This window comes from Penaeus vannamei, chromosome 10 (assembly GCF_042767895.1).
Source record: "Penaeus vannamei isolate JL-2024 chromosome 10, ASM4276789v1, whole genome shotgun sequence".
In the NCBI taxonomy this organism is placed as follows: Eukaryota; Metazoa; Arthropoda; class Malacostraca; order Decapoda; family Penaeidae; genus Penaeus; species Penaeus vannamei.
In genome coordinates this window covers 37,703,886-37,715,156 of record NC_091558.1, presented here as the reverse complement: position 1 = coordinate 37,715,156, position 11,271 = coordinate 37,703,886, and the positions used below count along the sequence as shown (strand labels likewise).

Here is an 11,271-nt window from a genome sequence, read left to right as displayed (position 1 = left end):
CTTTTGCTGATGCTATAACCATAGTTAGAGAGAGAGAGAGAAAGAGAGAAAAGGGGGGGGAAGGAGATTCAACATTATTGTTATCAATGATGTATGTAATATTCTTTATCATTGATGTTGTGATGACTTCTGTTGATAAAGTAATAACAGGTATATAGGCTAAAACCATTGCATAATTCTTTACATTATATTATCATCGTTGTTATTTTTGTCATATTATCAGAATCATTATTATTATCACTTTTGTGATTTCTTTGTCGGTATCAATTTCATTATCATTATTATATTCCAATCATTAGTTGTAGTATTAATTGCATATATGTGTAATACGAATTCTCGTGAAAGCTACAAAATAAATCTTGTAAAATCAACACAGATCATATATGAATCTGTAGTGTAGTGGTTAGCACGGTCGCCTCCTACGCGACAGACTCGGTTTCGCACCCCGACGTAATACAAGATGAATAAGACTTTTGTATGATTTTTTTTTGCATCTCCTTTTACTTACCTAACATTCCATTTGTATGTCTACTCTTGTTTATGTCTCATTCTGCGGTGTTTTCAGTGCGAAGGAGTATGAAGGATTTTTTTTTTTTTCTTTTTTTTTTTTTTTTTTTTTTTTTAGTGTTTATGCGCGTATTCACAAGTTTGCTGTCGTATTGGTAATAAGAGAAGAACAAGTGATGAAGACAAAGGAATAAAAACGATGGAGTAGGAAAGGTGGAAGGAAGGAAAGAGGCAAAAGCAAAATTTGGTTTATCCTGCTTAGTGTTATCCACTTTGCTTAGAGAGAGAGAGAGAGATGAATGATCTCCTTTTTACCGTAGCTAATAATTATCTATATATTTTGAAAGGTTTATTGTTACTGTAGTTCACAGTGTCATGAAATATATGTGCTATTTTGGTCCGCAATTGCATACAAATACAAAGTAGACAAACCAGACAGTACAGCTACCAAGGTGTGAAATACTACTACTGTTGCACTGTGACAGCTGGATCCTGTGCTAAGCATATATCTTCTATTTTGAGCCGTATGAGATATAATTCTTTACATTTCATCTTATACTGCGGTTGGGTATAAACTGTTACTTCAATAGAAAATTATAAGAAATTTATGATAAAAACATCTAACAGGAATTCGAATGTACACCAATGATTGTGAAATTAATGTTTATCGTTGACATGGAATGTTCTCTGAAACTACTTTTAAGACGATCGTTCATAAGGGTTAAATCTACAAAACGGTTCAAAGATTAAAGCTGATTTCCACTGATGTTCAGAAATAAGAATCTGTACTACTACTCGATATTTTAGGGATAGGCACTAGAGAGAGAGAGAGAGAGAGAGAGAGAGAGAGAGAGAGAGAGAGAGAGAGAGAGAGAGAGAGAGAGAGAGAGAGAGAGAGAGAGAGAGAGAGAGAGAGAGAGAGAGAGAGAGAGAGAGAGAGACGCCAAATAGACAGACGAGGCGAGAAACTTTGGTCATTGATATGAAATTAGTAATATAAACTATCAGAATACAAAGTTGGTTTACAAACTTTATTTACAATAGTCTCCAAATGATTTCTTTTCGATCCACCCATATCTCTCTCATTCTAATCTTTTTTTCTCACTTTCCTGCATTGCCCTTGTTATCATATATAATGTACCTATCATCCTCCCATTCTTCAGAATGAATGGAATAGATCTAGAGAGAGATATCTGGAAAAAAAATCAGATTGCCTATTATCATTAACATTTTTAGTAGTCACTATCATTTTCGTTTTAATCATAGTCGTTATAAGTTATACTGTCATCTCTTTTATAATATATATACACTATCCCTACTATGATGACAATAACGTTTATTACTGCTTTTCTAAATATCATTATTATCATCGCATCACCATCTTCATCATTGTTATAATTATCAATATCGATAATAATATTGATTTTATCATTAATATTAGTGTTATCTTAGTAATAGTATTATTAGAAGTAGCACTATTGCTATTACTGTCATTGTTATTATAATCATTATCATCACTGTTGTGATTACAATTATCATTATAATTTTTATGTTACCTCTTGTAGTTGTATGATTAATATTATTGCTATTACTGTTATAACTTTAATTACTATTATGCTATTATTTTTATTTTCATCATTATCATTGCAGTTATTATAATGATAACAGCTGAACATCCCGTAATATTGGACAAATATTGAAATATCTGCTAAACTGTTGCAAAAAGTAGCGAATTGGGTAGAAATATGTTATGGAAAAATTGAAGAAACGGGACTGCATTATAAATATTCATTAGGAATCATCGGTGATAAGTCTTAGATATTTTGACTTTTGTAAAATGGATATCAGCATATAGTTGTCCAGTGTCCAACATCATCTAATGGATGGTTGTTGAGGTATATGTATGAGATGAACGAATGCAGTTATATAAACTCAGAATATGAAACTCAGTGAGATAAATAGTGTATTATGGGGTTGGGGAAGGCGAATGCAATATAAACTTGAGAAACATGAAACAAAGGCAGATACCCTTTCTGATCGAACTATATATTATATTACTGCTGACTCCTCGAACCCCAAATTTCGAGAAATGAATGTAGACTCGCAAACGAGAGTGGTAACACCTTAAATAAATTGTGGCTTACTGGTATTTTTGAAATACGCATTCTATTGACACTGACGATTAGGAGTATTGATAACTTCACTGGGTATACCGACAATATAAATAAAGACATGCAAGTATATATATATTTTATGAATTACTGTTTGTTGTAAGGAAATTTCCCATCAGTATATTGTTCAGTGTTTTGTGTCTATTCTGGAATGGCTTGAAAGCAGCACAAGAGATTTGCAAGATATTTCTTCCTAATTCCAAAATTATGGCGTGAGCCTGATCGTCAACGAATGGTATGTAAATTGCATAACATTGCAAACCTGATTTTTAAAACGCTTTATGTCCTATTTTGAGAATCGTATTCCCACTAAAACAAAAATCTAAAAGAAACAAGCAAAACGTCAGGGCAACGGGGTACCTGCGTGAAACCACCTCGTTCACTTGGCATGACGGGAACCGAACGCAGGACCTCCGAGTGAAAGTCACGCGCCTTACCAGTGCACCACCGTTGCTTGTGGAGGATTGGGAATGAGGATTGAATGTTATGTTAAAGTATACTGAAAATAGTTCCTAGTTATTTAAAACATTGTTTGATGTTATTGTGTGAGCTTTATTTTCCTTTTTTTAACCAATGATGAATAATTATTTCTACAAAGAGAAACAATGGTAAGCCGCATCTTACAATCTATAGAGGATGGCGGTTCTAATCACGTAAAATAGAGGTAATCATTTTGCTGATGTCATTGGTTTAATATGCTATCCATTTGCTCGAGAAACTTCTATATTTGTCTTCCATACTCTAATCTTAGAAAAATAGATAAGAAAAATCAATTCATTCTGCATCACAGATCCAGAGAAACGGCGATTAATCTGCAGATTCTCTTTCGCTTTATTTGATTTCTCCCTTGTCATTCTTTCTCTCTCCCTTCAACATTCCCACTTTCCTCTTTTCATTGTTCAGGTTACGTTTACTCTGAATGGGTATTTTGCCCGAATGTTAAACTGCAGATTAACAAGAATGTAAAGCACAGAGAACACAACATACTGGTGATAACGATACAACAGCAAAGAAACAACAAGAGACGAGACACCTCATCCACCCTTCCTGTCCCCGCTTAGTCCTTTTTCTACATCGCATTTATTAGATAAGTAAATAGATGTGCAAGGGATGACACAATAAAAGGCGAAATTTACCAATAGGGAATTAAACCCAATTATGGAGAATGTAACCTGCTCAGAGAATGTTATTAGGATGCCATCGCATAGCACTTTATTTGCGCATCACAGCTGTCAGTAATCAAAAATCAAATGATTATGCTTTAGAGCCTTTTTTCTTCCTGCCAACTCAGAGGAGAGGAAATAACACAAGATTGTGAGGTAAAAAAAAAAAAAAAAAAAAATGCGTCGTTTGATTCCGTGGCTTGTCTGCGCATGCGTGTTATTACCAAGTGAAAGTCGGAATCTCTCCAAGATAAAGGTATCAAAAACATTGTTGAAACTGTCTCAGATTTGTGCGCTGTAAGAGCAGTCTATCTTTTCATTTAAACTACCATCGTTTGTTGTCATTTGATTTAAACAAATTTCTTATCATAAACTTTCTTCATATGTTGTTTTCTGCTTGTTGACAAAATTCCTAGTTCTGTTGACGATATTAAAAACTATCATCAATGCTGTGAAATTGGTAATATTAACTGACAGCCAATTAAGTTGGTTTACAAACTTTACAATCGTCACCAAATGATTTCTTCTCGATTCACCTGTATCTCTGATTCTATCTTTTCCTCTCACTTTCCTGCATCACTCTCGATGTATCCCTCATTTCTTGTTGCTCCCATTGCCATATTTTCTTTTCCCTCCCTTTTCTTATTTCCTTCGTCGCACCAGTGCCGCCTCGTGACAATCGCAGAGAAAATATGCATTGGCTTTTGGCTTTGATAATGCCGTGGCTTCCTCTGGCGAAAGCATCAGCAATGAACAGCGTTTCGGAAGAACTTCACATTGCAAATATCTGTATCTGCCGTTGTGACGAGAAACATTTTACCTGTACTTAAATTGCGAATAAAATGGTGAAAACGATGATGATTATAACAACATAATCAGAAAAAGAGAAAAATGTAAACAAAACAAACAATTATTAGAAAAAGATCACAATAAGAATAGTGATTATGATAATAACAATAATGATAATGATTAGAGAAATCAAGAAATAGAAAAATTGCTAGATGATGCTAATGGCACAGAAGTACTGGAACTATTAGGGATAAATTGCATGTATTCGCTTCTAAGGAATACAAAATGCTATGTCTGTATGCATTTACTCGTAAGATTGTGACACCCATGGCATTATCCTTTGTATAATTGGCAATTTAGTATTCATATAATATTTCAAGGTCAAATGGTAACGGTGATCGCTGATCTCCACCCCCCCCCTTCTCTCTCTCTCTCTCTCTCTCTCTCTCTCTCTCTCTATATATATATATATATATATATATATATATATATATATATATATATATATATGCTAAGACGCAATAAACATCTAAGAGAGAAATGGTAATAGCAACAGAAAAAAATATGTTCATCAAAGTGAAATATGTTTAATGAGACATATTATTTTGTAAATATTTAGCTTCTCTTTTATGAGTAAATACTAATTTAACATGGATTATGCTTGCAAAAAGAGAGTCTTATGACTATGCAATTATAAATATGTATACTCTTTTTAGTACGTGGTTTGTAGAGCTCATATCTATGGCACGCTATGTGATGTAGAGGAGCAAAGAAAAAAATTAAACAGCAAAATATTGTGTGAGAGAGAGAGTCTTATCATTATGTCAGCTAAATTTAAAAATCGAGAAATATTGGAAACTACTGCGAATGATCATGCACCCTCCACATTAAGTTCCCGAACACCACTGTCTGATGAACACAGTTGCATGAAGAAACTAGTCTTGGCTTTACCATCAGCATTTGGATCTACTTACCAATGCGAGCCAGAAGTTTCCATACATGCAGCATACCCTCAGCCCCCATCGCAGTAGGATTGCAACGGATCACTCTGAGGGTTTGAAGCTCAGTGTGTCCAGATATTTATATGGCGAGTATAAATGTAAAATCATAAAACATATATTTTTTGTTGCAAAGAATACTAAATACTACAAAATTTTACATGCATGTTAAGCATATGCAGGAAAATACATTTTGGTATACAGTGCTGAAAAACTGGCACACAAGATTATTAATAAGAAGGGAATAATTATAAGCTGGCACACTATGCTCAAAAGGTTGCCAACCCCTGCTTTACACTATAAAATACTTACATGCACTGGTAAAGGAGATTATGTCTTCAATATACTAGGGTCCATTTTCTTTCTCTCGACTGAGCATTAACATTAAATAAATAAAAAATCCCGGAGAAAAGGATTCAGTTGACATCCTTCCATATAGGATTATCAAACGTACTTAGAACCTATTTCCTTTTTCTGAGCTTATTACTAATTGTACGTTTTTGTCCTTATGTTGCCATTATGTCCTTAATTGTCATTGCGGTTATGATTATTGTTGTTATTATTATCATTACCAATATCATTAATAGGAGCTGAAACAAAAGAAGGGTAAATATTTCCTTCTCATAGTTGACTGTCTTTCAAATCATTTAGATGTAGTTTACGTTCAGCTGAAGGCCATCACTAAATAAGGTTAATACTATTCTCGTTTTCGGTTACGTCATGCTATGCAAGTTATAAACACGAGCTGAAAGATATCTGAGTAAGATTAAGAATGACCCTTATTCAGCCACTTGATCGGGACATACAACTTATAAGAACTGGCTTCGAGAATGCATACGACCCTACATCAAAAGGAAGGAATTTTCTCACCCTAACGAAACATTTGAACGCATTGCCTTGGATATTTAGCTTATCACGAGAACAAAGCTGAACTTCCCTAAAGTGGGACCAATATTGAAGAGGATGCCACTAAATGGTGACAAAGAGAAAGTAGCGAGTTGAGAAATGCCTTAAGTATAATAGAAATTGACTTTTGTATAATAGATATCAGCACATAGTTGTCCAACACTCATCTAATGGATGGTTGTCGAGGAATAGGCATGAGATGAACGAATGCAGTTATATAGACTTATGAGAGTATAAAATCAGTGAGATGAATAGTGTAATAGATTTATTTAAAGTGCAAACGCGGTGAATAGATACAATTAAATAACTTTTTTAGATATGTAATTAAGAGAGAGATGTATTATTTCTGATCGAGGGATTTATTAGTAACTTATTACTGCTGACTACTTAAATCCACAAATTTCGACAAATAAATGTAAAACTATAAACAACTTGTAAATGAACTACATGGCTCAATAGTAATTTTGAAATACATTTTAATGGTATTGTCGATTTGGAGGTCTGTGGAGAGTATTGATAATGATAATGGTAACAGCAGAGGTTATGCCAACGAAATAGGTAAAAAAAGAAAAAAAAAAAAAAAAAAAAAAAATATATATATATATATATATTCTCTCTCTTAATCTTAATCAATACTTAGTCGAGATAAGAAGGAAGATAGGTAGATTTTATTTTAACTGAATATTTTCGGAAAGTAGTTATTTGAAGGAGCCAAGAAAAGAGGTATTTAAAAGAGGCTGGTAACTTCTTTCATTCTTCTACAACTGGATATAATTTAGTGGAATGGTAAGCATACAATGATGTTTAATACATCTTACTCTTTTAGTGAAAGCACACACACGCGTGCGCGTGCGCAACATTCATAAGTGTAATATGAGTTCTCGTAAAAGCTACAATATATATTTAGTAAAATCATTACCTATATTAAATGTTTCTGTGGTGCAGTGGTAAGCGCGGTCGCCTCCTACGCGACAGACTCGGGTTCGATCCCCGACGGATACTACTTCAATAACTTTTAGCATGAATTTTTGTTTGTATTTCTATCTATTTACCTTCCGTTCCATATATATTTTTACTTTCTTTTTCTTTCCCCGGTGTTTACAATAAGAAGGAGCATGAAGAAATTATGTTTGATTTTGGATTTTTTGATTTCCTTGGTTGTTTGTTAGTGTTTGTGCGCGTTTTCACAAGTTTGTTGTCATATTATTAATATGAAAAGCAAAGACTAGGAGGAGGAAGAAGAGGACGAACTAGTGATGAAGAGAAAGAAACAAAAATCAAGACGGAGTAGGAAAGCTGGAAGGAAGGAAAGAGGCAAAAAAAGAAGCAAATTTTGTTTTTATTATCTTGCTTAGTGTTATCTTCGTTCCACTTTGCCTACTTTAGATAAGAAACACGATTTCATAGGAGAGAAGAATGATTTCCTTTTTAGAGTAGCTTGTTAATTACCTATATATTTTGAAAGGTTTGTTGTCACTGTAGTTCACAGTGTCATGAAATATAAATACAAATACAAGTAGACGAACCAGACTGTACAGCTACCAAGGTGTGAAATATTACAACTATATATATATATATATATATATATATATATATATATATATATATATATATATATATATATATATGTATGTATGTATGTATATATATATATATATATATATATATATATATATATATATATATATATATATATTCCTATATATACATATACATCTATATGCATACATACATACATATATATATATATACATATATATACATATATATATACATATATATATATATATATAATATGTATATATATATATATATACCTTACGTTTATTTATCTCTCTCTCTCCTAATATTAACTTTCAAAATAGCCTTTTTTATTTCCTTTTTATTTGTGATCAATTCCTTAGAAAATTTCATTAATAACAAGGATTTATGTAACCATTTATCATTCATTCATGTTTTGTCTGTCCCTGCCTTTCTCTCTCTCTCTTTCTATCTATCTCTCTATCTCTCTCTATCTATCTATCTCTATCTCACTCTCTCTCTGCCTCTTTGTAGCTCTCTCTCTCTCTCTCTCTCTCTCTCTCTCTCTATCTATCTATCTATCTATCTATCCCTTTCTTTCTTTCTCTCTCTCTCTCTCTCTCTCTCTCTCTCTCTCTCTCTCTCTCTCTCTCTCTCTCTCTCTCTCTCTCTCTCTCTCTCTCTCTCTCTCTCTCTCTCTCTCTCTCTCTCTCTCTCTCTCTCTCCTTCCCTCTCTCTTTCTCACATTGGTAATGTTAATTTGGTTAAGAAATCGGGAGCTATCACAAAAAAAAAAAAAAAAAAAATATTAACATTAAAGATATCACAGGCAAGAACACCCATTTCAAATCCAGTTGCAAATTTGAGAAATGTAAAGAGAAGAGAGGAAGGGAGAGGAAGAGAGAGAGAGAGATTAATAAATGAACAGAAATATAGAACAAAAACAAAATAGAAAGAGTGAAACCAGCGTAAAAAAAAGAAAGCAAAGGAAAGAAGGAAGAGGCAAAGGAAAGAGGAAGAGACAGAAAGACGGTAAAAGTCGGGAAAGAGGAGGCGGAGAGCGGGGGGGGGGAGAGGGGGGAGCGAGGAGAGTCACATTCGTAAACATCCTTAGAGATTCGTCTGACGCATATCGATCATACACACACACAGACACACACTCACGCATACGCACATACACACACGCGCGCGCACACTTACATTCACACATAAACACACTCACACACAGAGTCATACATGCACACACACACACACGCACACACACACATACATGCGCACATGCGCTCATATATATAAAACGACACATATATTTTACTCACTTTTTTCTTTTTATCTATCTTTTTTTCTTATTTTTCTTACTCTTATAAAAACATTTCTATCTATTTCCCTCTTACTTTATTTCTCCCCTTCCTCTAATTACCCTTTTCCTTCGTTATCCTCTGTTTCTTTTTTCTCTCTCTATTTTTTTTTCCTTTTTTTCCTATTTCATTTTTTCTCTCTCTCCCACTTCTTATCCTTCTTCGCCCCCGCCTTCTCTTTATTCTCAGTTTTATCTTAAATTCTCCCTCTTTATTCCTCTGGGATGCCTTGGGGGGTTCCGGGCTGGGGTGGAAGTGGGGGGCTACTTCGGGATGAGCGTTCGGTCCGCGATTCACCTCCGCGTCTCGGAGGCGGATGGCGGCCCACGGGATTCCTGCAGATACTCCCTGCCGGTCACTGGCTTCGGAAGACGCCTGGTTGCACATCTCTAAATCACTCGCACACACTCACACGCAAGGTCTGTACTTATATAGACCTTGCGTCCTTGCGCCCATGTGAAAAAAAACTATCACACGTGCACGAGTGTTGTCATATAAAAAAATAAAATAAAAAAAAAAATCAAGTACTCGTGACATGATAGGAATAAGAACATATGAGCGATACCGAACCTTACCTCGTCAGATTCGTTCATAATATAAAGTTGTTTTGAGTTAGTATGAAGAGGGAAGTTAGAACAAGTATTCGCCAAAAGTATCCATTATGTTATAACCAAGCGTGTGGGTGATCGCCAATTGGCTAATATCTTGCGAATGGTAGCGATAACACTGCGATCACCCACACGCTTGGTTATAACATAATGAATACTTTTGGCGAATACTTGTTCTAATCTCTCTTCATGTAAATGTACTCACAGCCATTACAAATCACGCGGCACAAATCAGAACCGATATTTCGCCAAAAAAATCGGCGTTACTGACCAGTCCCAGAATCTTAAAAGACACAAATTTCCATCTCGCAGTTACAACAATTATTTCCTACTGAAAGTTTATTAAGCTTATGTGATGTAGAAATGATGACTGTATCAGTGATTTGACTTCTAGGTTCTTTCAAGTTGGATCAGGCTGGTTACTTTACTCATTTCCGAAGAAAAGTGTCTTAGTATTTTGGGGGGAAATAGAGCTGCTATATTTTGTGGGTAGTCTTATCCGGTGAATAAATACATAAATATATACATATACATACATACACACACACACACACACACACACACACACACACACATACATATATATATATATATATATATATATATATATATATATATATATATATATATGTGTGTGTGTGTGTGTGTGTGTGTGTGTGTGTGTGTGTGTGTGTGTGTGTGTGCGTGTGTGTGTGTGGGCGCGCGCGAGCGTTTGTGTGTGTGTGTGTGTGTGTGTGTCTTTGCCGTGCATAGTGCATTTATCAGAGTGTAATGTATACATGAATTAGAATACTACTGCGCTTCCACTAAGGTTTATAAATGTTGGGATCAATGGCCGAAATGCTCCGCTAGATCTGTGCAATGTTAAAAACAAAAAACAAAGCAAAAAAAAAAAAAACACACACACAAAAACAGCATAGTAATGAAATCGCGAGGGTGAGTCATGACTTTAACAAAATAGGTTAATATATTATTGCAATTACATTATATCTTTTTAAGTGTACTCGGGCAATTATCACACTGTATTGTTTGCTAGACTGGATTCAGTTTGTTGTTTTCTAAAAAGTGCCTTCTTTATCTTTTAGCAATGCGTTATTGTTACAAGGGTTGGGGAAGGAGAGAGAGAGAGAGAGAGAGAGAGAGAGAGAGAGAGAGAGAGAGAGAGAGAGAGAGAGAGAGAGAGAGAGCTGGGGATGAGACGGAGAAAAGGTGAGATTATCGTCATAATCACCATCCTAGAAAGGGAAGTA

At 34.5% G+C, this 11,271-nt stretch overlaps 1 non-coding gene across 1 annotated transcript; it reads left to right on the top strand.

The window, feature by feature from the left end:
• The first annotated feature begins 7,464 nt into the window (after positions 1-7,464).
• On the top strand, positions 7,465-7,536 carry TRNAR-CCU (transfer RNA arginine (anticodon CCU)). Its single transcript has one exon. It is a non-coding gene; the product is annotated as a tRNA-Arg (tRNA).
• Positions 7,537-11,271: the final 3,735 nt, after the last annotated feature.